The sequence below is a fragment of the Coffea eugenioides genome, chromosome 7 (genome assembly GCF_003713205.1).
Source record: "Coffea eugenioides isolate CCC68of chromosome 7, Ceug_1.0, whole genome shotgun sequence".
Lineage (NCBI taxonomy): Eukaryota > Viridiplantae > Streptophyta > Magnoliopsida > Gentianales > Rubiaceae > Coffea > Coffea eugenioides.
The window spans coordinates 33,860,578-33,869,641 of record NC_040041.1 but is presented as its reverse complement, the minus strand read 5'-3'; positions in this window follow the sequence as shown (position 1 = coordinate 33,869,641).

The following is a 9,064-nucleotide window of genomic DNA, read 5'->3' as shown; positions in this document are numbered from 1 at the left end:
ACAGAGGCTAGGAATCGACCTGAAGGGCTGGAACACATTGCACTCACTGTAAACATTTTGTGGCAAATTTGGAAAGCTAGAAATGACTTTGTGTTTCAGAAAAATAGAAGACCAGCAAGTAAAATCATACATCAAGCTCAAGAAGAGTGGCTGGAAATGCAGAGAATCCAACACAGCAAGGACCAGATGAGCATTCCAAAAACAACAGAAGCTGTAGTGCAGCAGGCAGTAACCACAAGTACTGAAAGTCCTATAACCATTTGCCTAGCTTTTGACACTCAGAGAAAAGCAAGTCAGATGGGAATAGGCATAGTGGCAGTGAGGGGAAATGATCAAGTGCTAGCTACATGGGCAGTAAAGGAATATAGCACAGGGAACATTCTCATGGATACTGCAGTGGCCATCAAGCTAGCAATGATAAAGGCAAGGGAGCAGCAATGGAGGAGAATTCAAGTAGCAATCACACAGCGACAGCTTTTGAAGATGATAGAAACCAAAAGGGCTACGGACATTCGACTTCATTCTCATATTGAGGACATCTACGATTTAAGCTCAATGTTTGTGGAATGCTCATTTGTTTTAGCTAGGGGGGAAGTGACGAATAGCTTAGCTAACCTCAGTTTTTATGCGCTAAGCATATTTTTTGATGAGGAATGGTTAAATCCTCAGTGTCGAAGACACTTGTATAGTGCAGCTTGAGCCTTTGCTCATTAGGTGTAAATTTTTACACAAGTTAATATAATTCATTATCGTTTCCGGAAAAAAAAAAAAACAGCTCCAACTATAATGGAATAATCCGATGACAAGATTGTCAATATGGTTAGGCTAACCCAAGCCCAGCCCATTGAACCTAAAAGTTAATCGTTGGACTCAATTGCTATGATACAGTGTAAACTGAGTCTAGGCTAAAAGTATGGAGATAATTTTAAAAATCTCCCCTGAGATTTCTAACTATTTCACTTAGTTCCCTCAAAATTTTAAAAATTACACTTACCTCCATTGATTTGACACTTTGGTAACCAAACCTTAAAATAGGTCAAAAATTTAATGAATATTCTAAAGTGTCCTTATCTTATAAAGTTTAATCTATTCTTCTAAATAATTGTAAAGTAATTTTGCACAATTATAAAAGAAATGTGCGTCAAGTTTTTCATGCCAATATTTGTTGTTTGATAATTAACTATAACAATAAATCTTTTGCTATAATAGGCTACTTTTCATATTACTTTATTAGGGATGTAGATTCTTTTTAAGATAGGGAAGAAATTATTATCTTTTTTTTTAATTTATGAACTATTTTTTTAAGCAAAGTTTATGGACTATTCAATGATGAAACCACCATAGTTTGGTAGTGATTTTAAGCTATTTTTTTTTAGTTATTTTTATTTATTCTTGATTTTGATACAAAAAAAAAGAGCTACAAAAAAATGGATGAAATTAAAAATTATCAAAAAAATATTACTAGTTAACATCAGGATAGAAGTTAGAAACAACATTAATAGTTTTCTATATTTCTAATGAAATATAAGAAAAATGAATAACAAGAGAAAAGGAAAAAATGATAAATTCCATCGTTTGTATAAACATGGCAATAGCATAGTTTTATTAAAATATTAAGATTAGTATTGTCATTTTAAATGGACAAGGGACGTAGGTGTAATTTTTGAAATGTAAGGAGTACTAAGTGAAATTGTTAGAAATCTCGGGGGAGGTTTCTGACATTATCCCAAAAGTATAAGCACAATGTTGAAATGGGCTAAATTTGGTCTATACTAAACTTGGACCGATAAGAGCCCAACCCACATCCTATTATGTTGAATTAATCTTGTATACATTAACAGTATATAAACTTTTATTCTTGAATCTTGGATGTATGCCACTGAATCCTAAATTAAGTTTGAATATCAATTTTTTACATGTGTTATATATTCAAAGGTGATAGTGTACACACTGTGATGGTCAATTTGGTTCACAAACCGAATGAGATGGGTTGACTCACATTCGAATTATTAATTTTAAGTTGATTCATCCTCAGATTATTAATCCAAATTATCTATTATTTGGTTGGTTTTGAGTTGGATAAGATATGTTGGAAAATAATCCTATCCTTAGTTTGATTGGAGATTGGATGAGGTAAAATTACTATTTTAATGAGTAAAGTACCACTTAATTTGCAGATTCATTTTGATAAAATAATTTAATATTTTATAAAATAATAATAAAATAATTTAATAAAAACTTAATATTTATAAATTTTATTAAAATAGAATAGTTTGAAACTTTAGAATTATAAAGTAAATCAAGGATTTTGATATATAAAAATTTGCATTGACTCAAACTCAGCCCATTCAAGCTCTAAAAAATAGAGCTTGATGGAGTTTTTTAACCTAAATTTGAAATCCAATTAAATAATAGACCAACTTTTGATTAAGTTAGGGTTAAATTGATTAAAACCTAACCCACTTAAGAGCTTTAAATAAGAGTTGAGTCCAATATAGAAAATTTTCCTTTTGACCAAGTTTGACTTTGAAATCCTCATTCACAAAACCCAATTGTTAGTATAGACACCAAAATTTTACCATTTTATTTTTTAATTTTATTTATTTTATTTTATTTTGTTTCACTTCCATTTCTTGAAAAAAATTGATTTTTTTTGAAAAATTGGAGAAAAGAAAAATCAAATCAGTTTTTGTTAAAAAAAAAAATTTTGCTCACGCGCGCGTGCAACATACACGCGCCGTTCATGGCTTCATTCGGTCATTCCAAAGCCATGAACGAAACCCAGGTACAAAATGGCAGCAACAAACTCCATCCCATTTCCACTCAATTTTGTTGCATTTTTCTTTTCATTTAAGCCCCCCAGTACAGGGGACAGATCATCTTCCAATTCTTATCCCAAATCAACCATCTAAAGGCTCAAAATCATCCCTAAAAATCGGTTTCATCACACCTATTGACATTAGGTTGGAGGGGATTTTGATTCCATATAAATAGATAAAAATGGGGTCTGAGAAAGAGAGAGAAGGAGAGGAACAAGTGAGGAGGCGGTGGAAAAGAAACCAAAAGAGAGAAAAAAGTGAGAAAAGGAAAAAAATAGATTTTTTGGAAAAATACGGTAACCAGGTTGAGCCGTCAGCCTTCTTCATCACTAAATTCCAATCCTGTTTCGAGTTCTTGGAGCGGATTCTCTGTTTCTATACTTTCTTGGTAGGGATCTGAACAACTTTTATTCAGAAACTGTTTGGAAAAAATATCTCCAAATTAGTTGAATCAGGGTTCCAAGTTCCAGGTTCACCATCGCTGAAATACCTACGACAAAAGGAAAATATGGAAAATGGACTAGTATGGCTTTTTAGCCTTAATACGCTCATATCTCCTCTATAAAAAGGAAAATTGAAGTCACGAACCTTAGTCTTTCGTACCCGTTATGTTGCATTTCTCTCTTTTAGTTCACGTATATTTATATATTATAATTTTTCTTTTTCTTCGAGTCTCATTTTTGCACATTCGTGACTTCTTATAAGAATCATTTTTGGGCATCACAATTAATGTGATTCGCACCAATTAACTTTTGAAGAGATATTCCGACCCTTTCAATATTTTTTAGGTCTAGATTTGCATCCATATAGGAAACACCCTAATGTGATAAGTTTTATATGTTAGATTAAGAAAATTTTCGACTAAATCTCGTAACTAATTTTGGTTAGGTTGAAAGGGTGCTTTAGATTTGATTCTATCAAATCTTTGTCTTTCCTTTCTTCAACCGTGACTCCTGACCTCTTTTCTCTTGTTCTCAAAAACCTACAGTCGTCTAAAAAAGATTTTATCTATTTTTTATTAAAAATACATTTTTAGGTGATTTGATACACCTAAACTCGATACCAAGTGGCGACTCCTATTTTTTCCTAAAAATTCTTTTTAAACTATTATTTTGGGTCAAAATCGTCGCACTTTTTAAGTCCCATCTTAGGCCCTTTTTCTTTTATTTATTCTTTAAAATAAAAGACTCATTTTTCACTCATCATTTCCAAATAAACTCAAAATTTTCAATAACCTATATATAATATAAAATTATTTTATTTTTCAAAAAATGGGACGCAGCAGCTGGCGACTCCACTTAGGAGTTTTAGAGAGTCTAAGCATTTAGTTTTGTCAATTCTTTTCCTTTTCTAACCCTTCCACATATCACATTGGGATGTTTTAGATTGCATTTTTCTTTTCTTTTTTCTTTTTAGGGTATTTGCATTTCACACATGTAATCGTCTCTCAATATTCGTGTATACGATGAATATTTTATTTATTTATTCTCATGTATTTATATCACGTCTTGCATCTTGAGTAGGGTGGTATAGCTACCCTAGAACCTTCACACTTATTTTAATGTCAATCCCTCCTCTCAAAGGAGCACTTCATACGTGCATACACTATTTATTTCTAACCCCTCATCTTATTTTCTTTTTAGTGGTTGTCACACCACTCCTTCCTATTAGGATTTGGATCGATCCACTTGAACATATGACTGTGGCACAACATGCACGTAGCAATGTCTGAGCGATCACTCAAACCATCAACTAAAGGCCTTGGGATTGATGACCCTCAGTCTTTTGGTCTGAAGGTTTGGGAGTCTGAAACTTTATGGAGTCTAGATACATTAGTGAACCCAACCTCATGCATCCATGTTAGAAATTGCCTAAAATAGAGTCAACCTTACCCTATTAGAAACACTAGACACGAGGGGAGAGATTCTTTCCCACTTTCTTCAATTTCTGCTTTTATATCATTTATTGCTCCAATGTGTTATGTATTATTTGTTAAACTAACCTTTCCTTATTTCCTCTTGCATTTACCAATTTTAGAAAATAAGAGTTCTGGTATGGTACTCTTTTAGAGCCCACCTTAGTAGATGGATTCTCGCACGTTTAAATTATGAGTTATTGCATTTTAATATTGCACATCATTTTAGGCCTACCCTGACATATAAAAAAGTTTCTTCAGGTCACGTTTAATCCCCATTATTGCATATTTATTCGTTTTAATAAGCTGGCATCATGTATCAACCTTAGAAGGGAATACCATTTAGGGAATCTCACTTTAAGATTATGCCAACCTTTTCTCTCCTGGATATCTGACTCGCTATGGGATTTGGATATTTAAAATTTTAGTTAAAACTGGAGGGGTGGGGCCCGTAGGTAATGTATTTGACTCTAATTTTGTAATTCAGATGGACAGCCCTCGACGAATCAAACAGTTGCTGGTAATTCCGATCAAAATTCAGAGGTGGCCCACACTCCTTTCACCTGGTGAAATCCACTAAATAGCATCTCATTTGGGGGCAATTGGAAATCTCAAAAACGTTCAGTCAGATGGTTATTTGGTAGAAGCTTTAGTACATCTATGGGATCCTAGTTGCTCGACATTTAAGATAGAAAATCGAGAAATGACCGTAACAATTGAGAAAGTATCCAGTCTTCTCAATTTGTCGGTGCATGGCACCGTAGTCATAATCCCGCTTGCGTCCGAAAAAGGTGAGTTTTGTCATTTTATTGGATTAAAAGAATCTATAATACAAGGGTCTGATCAAAGTCTTTCTGTTTGATCGATTTGCGTTAAGAGATGGGTTTGACAGACATTTTGGAGATTTTTCATTTGTATCTAAATTAATGTGGGAACGAAAGAGACCGTGGGTGTATGGACTTGTTATGGCTCGAACTTACCTTTTTTCACGAAGAAACAAAAAGATCACCTTTAGGATCACTATGCTTATATTCGACCTCTTCGTTGGAGTTAAAAACCGACCATGCTCTGTAGTTCCGACCATTTTAGCCGACCTATTTATCGCCTGTACCAACTGTCAGAGAGGAGCGAAGTTCTTCCATGGTCCAAATTTGATCCTTCACATGTGAGTTATGGAACATTTCAAGAGAAAATTACCCATTTTAGATAGTTTACAGTTGGTTGGGTACAATTGGATAGCGACCCATTACAAGAGGATTGATAAGAATGATTTATCGAGAGTGCATCGGAATACGTGGGTTTCTTGAAGATGCTGTCGGATCAAGAAATTAGATGAGTTTCAGATTGGACTGATTGTTTCAAACCCTCAATACTAGGAACACAAGGCGTCATGGCTTACATGCCAAAGAGATTTCTTAGACAGTTAGGACGAGTCCAAGGATTACTGCCTACATCTGATTTAACTGAGTTCACTATCATTTTAACAATGGAATCTGTTCGAGTGAAGTTCCAATGAAGGTGTCGATCATCGAAACTTGGGGAACATTGTCAGATAATGAAAGCATTGCCTACATTCCAAAACTCAAGCAAAAAGCTTTGGTCACCCCACAATATGAGGATTGGATTAGAGACTCTAGTACAAGAGGACTACAAGAAGGACGATTCGATAAGGTCAAGAGACTATTGGCTATTATCGAGACAAAGGATAATGAGAATCTACAACTGAAGAAATCCGTCGAAACTACTAAGGATTTGGCAGAGAAAAACAGAATGTTGTATGAAGAAATGCGAGAAAAGCATCAAGAACTGAAAAGAAAATGTGGAGAGTTGTATGATCAAACGGAACGCATGAGCCATCCTTACTCCTGAGAATCCAAAGACGCTGTAATAGATAGGTTGAAAAGTACTAATGAATTTGTACGAAACTGCCTTCGGGAAATGACGTAAATATTCTGCGAATTTAGCAATGAAATGACTTATTTCTTTCATGCAATACCGTTGCTAAAAACAGGTTTGATGAACGGATCTTACTCTGAAGGTGTTGCATTATGTTAGATCAACCCTTGACATAAAAAGAGCTCCCTCTTAGGACATGCATCCGAATTATTGTGATGTTTACTAACTCATACCTTTTTCTTTTGAATAAATTATAGCAATCTGATAGAAAACACACTCCTGAGCCAATTTCTCTTCATTATCATCAGGTACTTTTCAAAATAACTACCCGTAGAAGTCCCATCATGACGCGGTCCCGCAGCCAAACCTTGAAAAATCGTGAAAACATGAGTTCTTACTCAGAGTCGTCAGAGAGATCTACCATAATTCCATCTTCAAACGCTGCAAGTCTGGGGACCTAATTGAGCGAAATGCTGAATAGATTTAATGAATTAAGTGCAGAAATAGCAACACAGAGGCGCATGATTGATCAATTGGCCTCAAACAACACTGGTGGTATCCGAAACGATCAAATACCTGTCGAAAATAACCAACACAAGTTAGAAAATCCACCATCCCACATGTTACACCATCAAACTACTTTTATTCCGCCTTTTCTAAGTCCATCTGAAGGCGCTTTTACTTATCCCATCCCCAGTTTGCTACATACATACTTAAGCAATATCTTCATCAACCAAATTAGCCATCAAATTCCCTAAAGTTATTCACAAATTAACATGCACATTCCCTCTGACCCTCAAGGATCTCATCACCCCACCACAGAACCATTCATGCTAAACACCGCCTTTCAAGCAAAGGCAAAAATAGGTGAGCCTTCTGCGTCAATTAGCAAAAATCTACTAAATAGATTGGATCATTTTGATGAATTCATGCAAAAGAACCAGGGATTGAACAAGCATGGAAGCTTGGATTACGACGAACTCTATGTTTTCCCGATATGCAGTTGCCTATGAGTTTCAAGACTCCTAAATTTAGCAAATACGATGGCACCGAAAATCCAAAGATGCACCTCCGGATGTTCGCGAACAAGTTAGGAAAGCCAGTAGATGATGAAAACTTGCCTGTGCGTCTGTTCCCTGAAAGTTTGGAGGGTGACGCTCTCGACTGGTATTCTAATCTAAAACTTGAGAAGATGAAGACTTTGTTAGATCTGTTTACTGCTTTTGTGAGGCAATATGAGTATAACTGTGAGTTTGCGCCGACAAAAACCACGCTTGAGGGACCAAAAGGAAGCCATCAGGAGATCATAAAACATATGCTAAACGAAAGCTTGCTATTAAAGTGGAAGCCCCCATGACCGAGAAAGAAATTGTTCGCACATTCATCAAAATCCATGACCCGCCGTACTTTGAGGAGATCTTTCGTATGACTGGATGTTCATTTGCAACTATTGTTAACAAATTGGAAGAGTTTGATGAGTTCATCAAGGTAGGAAAGATAGTTAACATGTCAATGTTGAAAATGCAACTGGAAACCCTGCAAGGTCAAAATAACAGTGGAAAGCAACCCCAATTCAAGAAGAAAGAAGGAGAAACCGCTTTCATTTGGGATCAAGGCCCCTCAATTAGACCCAAATTTCAGAACCACCCCACCTATTCATCACCCTACCCATATTACCAAAACTCTCGTCCTGTCTACCATACTACCGTCAACCATCCTCAATCTCGACCAAACTACACAATTGTACCCACACCACCCTTTCAAATTTCTCAACCAAACTTGCAAACCCAACCTCGGCCCCCATATAACCCAAGACCCGTTCCGTCACACAACCAAACATATAACTATTCTCAATCTCTTGAAATCCAAAATCAATATCTATATCAAATCTTTACCAATTTGGGCCGACCTCTCGACCAATTATACGAGCAACTTAAGACTGCTAGTAAAATTGGTGTTGTATCTCCTAAAACCTACCTTGGGGGGATCCCTGCTGGCTATGATCCCCAAGTTATCTATGCCTATCATTCTGAGAGTCCCAGCCACTCTACTATTAATTATTGAGCATTAAAGTATAAAATTCAAGACATGATTCAAGTTAGAGACATAGTTTTAAGGAGAAGGGATGAGTCAAGGTCAATCGTCAGCAAGAATCCTCTTCCTGAGTATAAAGGAACTGTAGGGGCTATTATCACTGAGGAGGAGTTTGAGGAGCCTAGCCAATATATTGTAGATGAGAACGAAGTAATTGGAATAGTTGAGAAACCTTTTGTGCTTGAAGAAGAGTTGTTGAAAAATAATGGAGAGCCTTTCATTCTGGACCGGTCAAAACCTTTGGTACTTGAATTTCCTAAATAATCACCTCTGCATAGTTTACAAGAAGTACCATGGGTTTATAGTGAACCTGCTTGATTGATTAGGGATATCGAGGTAT